We start from the raw sequence: 9,026 nt of genomic DNA on the forward strand, positions 1-9,026 counted from the left end.
AAATTCCATTACCCACTAGGAAGTTGGGACTGTTACGATGCCTGAATCTCTAAAGGAAAGATATGCTTGGTAACCAAAACCAATCAACCAACCAGCAGCTAGAAAATCAATATGGAAAAGACTGTGCTAAATCTTGCTGTTTTTCTAGCAGCAGAGCTTGACAGCAACTCACAGAAAGGGGTAGAAAACTGGGTGTTTTATGATCTTTTGCCGAAGAGCTAAGGCTCGCTGTCAGCCGCTGACAGCAGTCGCAGGAAAAATGTGCAACATGCTTACTTTGAAAGCCAACATGTCAAAGCAAAAGAAAGTAGGCTGCAAATCAGCCTCTGGTTTGTTTTGCAGTAGTTTACTGGTACAGTAAAAGTGTCCAGCTGCTTGACAATATTACATAAAATGGACCTGAGCAGAGCACACAATGTGCTCTTTCTCCAGGTTCTGCAGTAGATGTGACTGAATGCATCTGCATGTTTGCTCAGCTGGAAGCCTTTGTTTTCTGCAAGAGACAGCCATGCCCTGCATCACACAGTATAAAAAGGTAAAGGGACCCCTGACCATTAGGTTCTGGCGAACCAGAGCAGCGCACGGAAACACCATTTACCTTCCCACTGGAGCAGTACCTATTTATCTACTTGCACTTTGACGTGCTTTCGAACTGCTAGGTTGGCAGGAACAGGGACCGGTAGCAACGGGAGCTCACATCGTCATGGGGATTCGAACCACCGACCTTCTGATCGGCAAGTCCTAGACTCTGTGGTTTAACCCACAGTGCAACCCGCGTCCCTATCACACACTATAGTTAGCAACTATTAACGGACCGGTGGGACTGCAACAAAATGTGCTAGTGTGGAGTGCTCTTCTTCAGGGCTCTTCCAGCTGTCATCTGCAATATTCCATTCCATTCTCCATCACCCCAGTTTTGCAATAAGGTAAAGGTACCCCTGACCGTTAGGTCCAGTCGCAGATGACTCTGGGGTTGCGCGCTCATCTCGCTCTATAGGCCAAGGGAGCCGGCGTACAACTTCCGGGTCATGTGGCCAGCATGACTAAGCCGCTTCTGGCAAACCAGAGCAGTGCACAGAAACGCCGTTTACCTTCCCACCGGAGCGGTACCTATTTCTCTACTTGCACTGGCATGCTTTCGAACTGCTAGGTTGGCAGGAGCTGGGACCGAACAACGGGAGCTCACCCTATCGCGGGGATTCGAACTGCCAACCTTCTGATCGGCAAGCCCTAGGCTCTGTGGCTTAGACCACAGCGCCACCTGTGTCCCTGCTAGTTTTGCAATAGTCCACCTTAAAAGACACTCAGCATCCTGTGATCCCTGAGCATGGTCAGTGGGCTGTTTTTGAGAGGGGGGTTGCTCCCTTAGGGTCCCCCCCCAAAAGATGGACACACTTCTCCAAGCCTTCTCCCAGGGTGGATCTTATCAGAGAGAAACCCCGCTACACATGTCAGAAATTAGATCATTTTAACAAAAAGGAATCTCTATGGGAAATCGCACTTTAAAATTTCCTGCTCTCTGGTGCCATCTGGTGCTGCATGTTTATAGTGCACTCAAATCGCTGTTTCTTTACTAATGTAGCTGAGTCCCTACTTTGCATATTTCAAAATATGAAATTCCGGTCACAAAAGTTGTTTGAGGTTTTTTTGTGGGGTTTTTGGCCAAAGTTGTTTGCAAAATCTATTGTCTATTTCTGCCACATCTCCAGTGTTCTGATATTTTGGCAGTTCTTGCTTACATCTTCACAGACCAAGTGCCCAGACATAGAGGTGAGGGAGAAATTTGATTCAGTTCACAATTATAGACAAATCTACCTAATCCACACTTTCCACAATAGCATGAGATCCCAAAGGCAGAAATTTTCCTTCAAAATTTGTACTTCCCACACAATTTAGGGCACGCTGAATTTTTCAACTTTAAAATTTCAAAAATGAGAAGTGCTAAAAAGTTGTAATGTGACTTGGGAATTGAAAAGATATTTTGGTTAAATTAATATTTAGTTTTGTTTGGTAAGTTAAACATGTGTAAAATTGCATAGAAATCAATAAGAATGACTGCCAAGTACCGGTACTTGTAGTTATATTATATATTAATCTTATTATTATTATTTAGCATTACCTGACATTTCCAGAATTAAAATTCTTTCGTTTTCTGAAAGCAGCTTATGTGCCTCTCCATTAAACATAGACATACCAAGATAAATGTCGTCCAATCACAGAAACAATTGCAGATTTGAATTCCTTACACCCAAACCCATATTTTAAAGTCTACTCACTGAAGAAATTCGCAAATGTTACGTTTCACCCCATAAATGACATGTCCTGCTGGGGCCTTCTCCTGTCACCTTGTCACAAGAAGTGCAAGGCTTTGGAGAAGCAGGTTTGCACAAGACCTCCTTGTCGATTATAATTGTGCAACCTGAATACAAATTCCATCCAAAAGATTGAATCTCATCCAAAAAGAGCAACAGCCTCACAGATTCTCAGGAAGATGAATTCAGCAACAAATGCCACATTTTATCTGATGGGCAATTTTTGGTGTTGGGGAAGTCTCGCTGTCCCCCCAGGCTTTTGATAGACTGAGGTGGTTGTGTTTAGTGACTAGCCTGTTGTCCAAGCTTCTGGTGGCAGCTAGGAGGTTGTTTTATGTGTGTATTTATAATGGTGCAGTGTATTTATGGTTATATTTATGGTGTAAATCACTTGAAGACTGCAATTTCTTAAGGGGAGTCCTTTGGAGATGCCTATTTGACCACAATTCAGAGTTTCCCAGAAAGAAGGATGGACTGTCAAACCACTCTGGGAATTGCCATTCTGTGAGGGGAACAGGGGTTTTCTCACAACTCTCAGAGCTCTTCACAAACTGTAGTTCCCAGGATTATTTGCAAGGGAAGCTATGACTGCTTTGGTACTGCTTTAAATGTATAGTGCAGACTGGGGCCAGAGACGGGTGAGAATGGTTTTCTGGACAATAAAAGAAGATGAAATTGGCGTGGTTAATGTTGAAATCTCACCAATACAGTGTATAAAAATAAATAAATCACAAACACTCTCTTACATTTTGACATTTTTTCTATATAAAAAAAGAGCTCCCCTTCCATATTTACAGTTATGGGATTTTTTTTAATCACTGATCTCAGTGATAAGTGGCATGCATTTAGGCTTTTAAACTGGAGCAGAGTTTAATTTAAACCATAAGGGGGTAAATATTTACAGTATCCCTTAAACCTCAAGCAGGAACAGAATGTGTGGGTGGGGACAATCTCTTTATCTCCATGACAAAAAATAAAGAAAGAAAAACAACCAGAGTGAAAACTAATATTACTTTAACTTAGTCCCACCCACCCATGCTGGGATGAGCAATTCCAGAATAAATTGTGCAGGGAAGGGTCCAGGCTGGCATTTTGATGACAATTCTTATGATTTAAATATTTTTGTTTCTTTTTACGGAAGAAAATTAAAGCGACTTACAATATAAAACAGACAAACAAACAGACACATTAAAAGTGGCAAAGAAAAATCAAAACGACAAATTTATTTTTAAAAAGCTGTATTAAAACATCCCACCCACTCACTGAGGCCTTAGATAATTACAGGCCAAAGGCCTGACAACAAATACTGTACATGTTACTGCTTGGTGCCTAAAGATACATAATAATGGCGCCAGGCGAGCCTCTCTGAGTAGAGCATTCCACAAGTGAGGAGCCACCACTGAAAAGGCCCCTTCTCATGTTGCCGCCCTCCAAACCTCTAGTTGGAGGCACACAAAGAAGGGCCTCAGATGATGATAGCAGGGTCTGAGGTGGTTCATATGGGCAGACGTGGTCCTTGAGGGACTGAGGTCCTAAGCCACTTTATATACTTTGAATGGGGCCCAGAAACAAATTGGTAGCTGGTGCAGTCGGGCCAGGATTGATGTTGTGTTCTCAGACTGTCTTGCCCTGATGAGCAACCCGGCTGCTGAATTCTACACTAGCGGCAGATTCTGAAATATCATCAGAGGCAGCCCCACTTATAATGCACTGCAGTAATTGAAGCTTGAGCTTACAAGAACAAAGGCAATAGAAGTTAGGCTATCCTTGTCCAGATAGGGGCATAGCTGGGTCGCTGGCTGAAGCTGGCTGAAGCTGAGGGAAGACAATCTGTGCCACTGTGGTCACTTGAGGCTCCGGCTATATTGATGAATCCAAAAGTTATATATATATATATGGATGAGGAACACAGAGACAACAATAAATACCTGTCTAGAAGCACCCACAGAGCAAAAGCTTAAATTAGTGCATGCCATGGTTGTATAGGAGTCTTCATTAGTAAAGATATGTTGTTGTTTACTCTTCGTGACCCCATGGACCAGAGCACGCCAGGCACTCCTGTCTTCCACTGCCTCCCGCAGTTTGGTCAGACTCATGTTTGTAGCTTCGAGAACACTGTCCAACCATCTCATCCTCTGTCATCCCCTTCTCCTTGTGCCCTCAATCTTTCCCAACATCAGGGTCTTTTCCAGGGAGTCTTCTCTTCTCATGAGGTGGCCAAAGTACTGGAGCCTCAGTTTCACGATCTGTCCTTCCAGTGAGCACTCAGGGCTGATTTCCTTCAGAATGGATACGATTGATCTTCTTGCAGTCTACAGAACTCCTCCAGCACCATAATTCAAAAGCATCAATTCTTCGGCGATCAGCCTTCTTTATGGTCCAGTAAAGGTATAGAAGTCTTCATTAGTAAAGGTAAAGGGACCCTGACCATTAGGTACAGTTGTGGACAAGTCTGGGGTTGCGGAGCTCATCTCGCTTTACTGACTGAGGGAGCCGGTGTACAGCTTCTGGATCATGTGGCCAGCATGACTAAGCTGCTTCTGGCGAACCAGAGCAGCGCACGGAAACACCATTTACCTTCCTGCTGGAGTGGTACCTATTCATCTGCTTGCACTTTGACATGCTTTCAGACTGGTAGGTGGGCAGGAGTTGGGACTGAGCAACGAGAGCTCACCCTGTTGTGGGGATTCGAACCCCCAACCTTCTGATTGGCAAGCCCTAGGCTCTGTGGTTTAACCCACAGCGCCACCCGCGTCCCGAGGGAGTCTTCGTTACGAATACATAAATTGAAATCGAGAATGGATGAAGTGAATCTTAACAGTCTGGATTTTATCTGGCTACAGAGAAACTCATCTGTAACTCCCACCACCACCACCCAAAAAAAGAAAATTCCACTACTGAAAACAAACCCTCTTGAGTCTAAATCTCACCTCATGATTATTCAGGAGCCCTGCATCTGCAGGCTTTTGAAGCATTTTCATATATACAAATTCTGATTAAATAGGTGCGGCAAAATCTATATTCAGCTGAATATGGAAATAGCTACACTCTGCTGCTGCAAGTAAACAGCATAAATTCAGCTGAGAGCATATTGCTACGAACTGGGTATGTGTGTGTATTAAACTGTAGCCAGACCCTTCTAATCCCTGGATCAAGCAAGTGTTAACATCTAAGTAAGGCTTCTAATTCTTGGAATAGCCGAACTTGCCTCCTGGTGAGGTGCAAAGGAAGGGACTCTGCAGGCGACAACAAATCTTGAAGCAAAGCAGCAAAAAGAGAGAGAGAAAGAGAGAACACCATGTCAGAACTCTGCTTTGAATCCAAAGCTGTAGGTATAGGAGAAACTAGACCCTCTTGGGATGTTAATGTTGTGAACCCCTCCATCATAGGCTCATGGTGTGTGTGTGTGTGTGTGTGTGTGTGTGTGTGTGTGTGTGTGTGTAAATAAACCCCATATCATAAAGACACCACAATCTCTGCTGTGCCTCATTCTGAAGGAAGCACAATTCCTGGGACCCCTGGGATCTTGCACTGCTTGGAGATTGGGGTGGCATGCACTTAAGAAATGGGGAAAGGTGGAGCTACATCTTCTCTAGGAAACAACAGTTGCCTAAAACAAACATCAAATTTATCATCATTAGAAGCAGCAGGTGGTAACAACATTGTCTTTGTTTTCCTGTGCTAGGAAACAGAAATTGTAGCCATCAACCACTCTTTCATACACACACACAGTGCTTTTTTCTGGGGGACACACAGGGGTAAGCATACCCCTAAACATTTTGTGAATCTTTGTATTTTTGTCCATTTATTGTATTTATTTTTCCTGATTTAAACTATAAACTGGTGATTTTCCTGAGTCAAAATGAGAGTACAGTTGTATCTCTGGTTAAGAACTTAATTCGTTCCAGAGGTCCGTTCTTAACCTGAAACTCTTCTTAACCTGAGGTACCACTTTAGCTAATGAGGCCTCCCGCTGCCACCGTGCCGCCGTTGTGCGATTTCTGTACTCATCCTGAAGTAAAGTTCTTAACCCGAGGGACTATTTCTGGGTTAGCGGAGTCTGTAACCTGAAGCGTATGTAACCTGAAGCGTCTGTAACCAGAGGTACCACTGTACCCCTAAACTTTTTTTTTTAAAGAAAAAAGCACTCTGTGTGTGTGTGTGTGTGTGTGTGTGTGTGTGTCCCATTTCCTTTTGGATGTTCAGTCAAGAATTTTCCAACCTGACAAATTGTATGCATGTGTATTTCGCATTTCCCCGTGAATGAAAAGCTTCATCTGGTTAAAAACTGCATTTGGCTTAAAATATCCCTCCATAGCTCTGTGCTACATTAACACATTGGGGGCGGCATTTTCCAGACTCAAAGACGTTCTAAGGGTTGGTTCACACATGTGGTGAAACTAGTTGCCTGTTTGGTGAGGTATAGCTGCAGAGCCACCTGACTTCCTGACTCCAGCATCTCTGCAGTTTACCTGGAGTGGCCAAGATGGCTACAAGGTTAGCTTGTGCAGGTGCACTGACAGAGACAATTCGGTCCTGTCTCTAGTGCAGTTGTTCAGCCTTGACCTTGCCACTAGTTTGCCCCGGCCACATGCAGGTGAGTTGCAGAACACCACTTGCTGGGAGGGTGGTTCTGTCAGGCCACATGGTCTACCAATGCACTAGTATTGGGATGGCTTATACGTGTGAATGAGCCATCTCCAATGAATAATCATGAATGGGCTTGGGCTGGTAGATGTGGCAGTCAAAAAGACTTTGGCGAAGACTGGAAGATAGCTTTCCTTTCAACACAGGCAAGTATGCTCCCAAGCACAATTCAAAGTGTTGGTGCTTTAAAGCCCTAAACAGCCTTGGCCCAGTATACCCGAAGGAGTGTCTCCACCCCCATCATTCAGCCTGGACACTGAGGTCCAGCTCCGAGGGCCTTCTGATGGTTCCTTCACTGCAAAAAGTAAGGTTACAGGGAACCAGGCAGAGGGCCTTCTCGGTAGTGGTGCCCGCCCTGTGGAATGCTCACCTATCAAGGAGATAAAGAACTACACAACTTTTAGAAGGCAGCTGCAGGCAGCCTTGTACAGTGGAACCTCGGAAGCTGAATGCCTTTGAACTTGAATGTTTCGGCTCCCAAAGGATCAAAAACCGGAAGTGATTGTTCCGTTTTTTGAAGGACTTTTGGAAGCCAAACATCGGGCGCAGCTTCCGTGGCTTCTGATTGGCTGCAGGACACTCCTGCAGCCAATAGGAAGTCACACCTTGGTTTTCGAACTCAAATGGACTCCCAGAAAGGATGAAATTCAAAAACCAAGGTACAACTGTATTGGGAGGTTTTTAATGTTTGATGTTTTATCATGTTTTTATTTTGTGTTGGAAACCACCCAGATGGGTGAGGTATTATTATTATTATTTCAGCAACTGAAAACTCTCACATTGAAGGATTTATAATTTGTGCTCATAATTACATTTTGCAGTATAGAAATTGTTCCTTTTAAATTGTTTGTGTGTGTAGGGGTGGGTTGTGGTTTTTCTTTTTTAAAAAAATACTAGCTGGCAAACAAGCTTGCTCCAATTAATTCTGTTATCATTATTATTCCTGAAGCTAGGCTCCGAGGTAAACAAGGAGAAACCTGACAGCTGGGACTTTAAGCTCCAGGTAAAATGGAGGGCTTTTACAAGCTCACATGGCACAAATCTCTGTTGTTTTTCATGGAATAAGGAAAGCGAAGGAATAAAGGGGAATCTAATCTCCCCGGAGACTGTCTTTCTCTGCTTCACCTCTAATAAATCCTCAGCTTGCAGTGTCCGCCAAGTATATGCAATGTGCAGAAACAGGGGGGAATAGAAATGAGAATAAGAATAAAGATTCAGAACTGCGATCCAGCCAATGTCTTCCAGCAGGAATTCTGCTGCTATTCTGCCTCTGTATTGGGATAATTGGCTTCTTGCCATTGAGAGTGGAGGAGTTTCAGAGGTAGTACTTAGGTGTCCCCCCACCCACCCAGTACACCTCCTTTCTGCTTCAAATATGATGCGGCGGTGGAAAGGCTTTCGAATGCCAATGGTGAAAGATACGTAAAAGAACTCAAGACCAATGCCTACACTATAGGATTGTTTTGTTTTATTTATGTATGTAGATTATCGTTCGAAAATGATTGCTCATAACACCGCTATGAACACTTGAAAAACGGTTCTCCTGAATTGTAGAGGATGTAGGAAAAAAATTATTCTGAGCAGCTTTAAACTGCCTAAATGGATGAGCCCTAAATATATTTTCATATAACCCTTTTTCAGGGCCAGTCTGAGCAATCTGTTTTGGGTGCATGCCGGTAGTGGGTTGGGCTGGAGCCAAAGATGAGTGAGTCCACCCCACATTTATCTCCTGCTTAGTCATAGCCACATCATAGATTTAAAGTGCATTTAAAGTACACAGAAAGGGACGCGGGTGGCACTGTGGGTTAAACCACAGAGCCTAGGGCTTGTTGATCAGAAGTTTGGCGGTTCAAATCCCCATGACGGGGTGAGCTCCCATTGCTTGGTCCCTGCTCCTGCCAACCTAGCAGTTCGAAAGCACGTCAAAGTGCAAGTAGATAAATAGGTACCACTCCGGCGGGAAGGTAAATGGCGTTTCCGTGTGCTGCTCTGGTTCGCCAGAAGCAGCTTAGTCATGCTGGCCACATGACCCAGAAGCTGTACGCCGGCTCCCTCGGCCAATAAAGC

The 9,026-nt window shown here is 44.1% G+C and overlaps 1 protein-coding gene across 1 annotated transcript in view; it reads left to right on the plus strand.

Annotated features, from left to right (window-relative positions):
• LOC310759703 (b(0,+)-type amino acid transporter 1-like) overlaps positions 1–5,737 on the plus strand; it is a 121,401-nt gene extending 115,664 nt beyond the window's left edge. Inside the window, exon 5 of the transcript XR_014546481.1 lies at positions 5,702–5,737. The gene's annotated coding sequence lies outside the window, so the exon portion shown is untranslated. The remainder of the gene's footprint in view (positions 1–5,701) is intronic.
• Positions 5,738–9,026: the final 3,289 nt, after the last annotated feature.

This window comes from Podarcis filfolensis (assembly GCF_964270895.1).
Source record: "Podarcis filfolensis genome assembly, chromosome: 3".
NCBI classification, from domain to species: Eukaryota; Metazoa; Chordata; class Lepidosauria; order Squamata; family Lacertidae; genus Podarcis; species Podarcis filfolensis.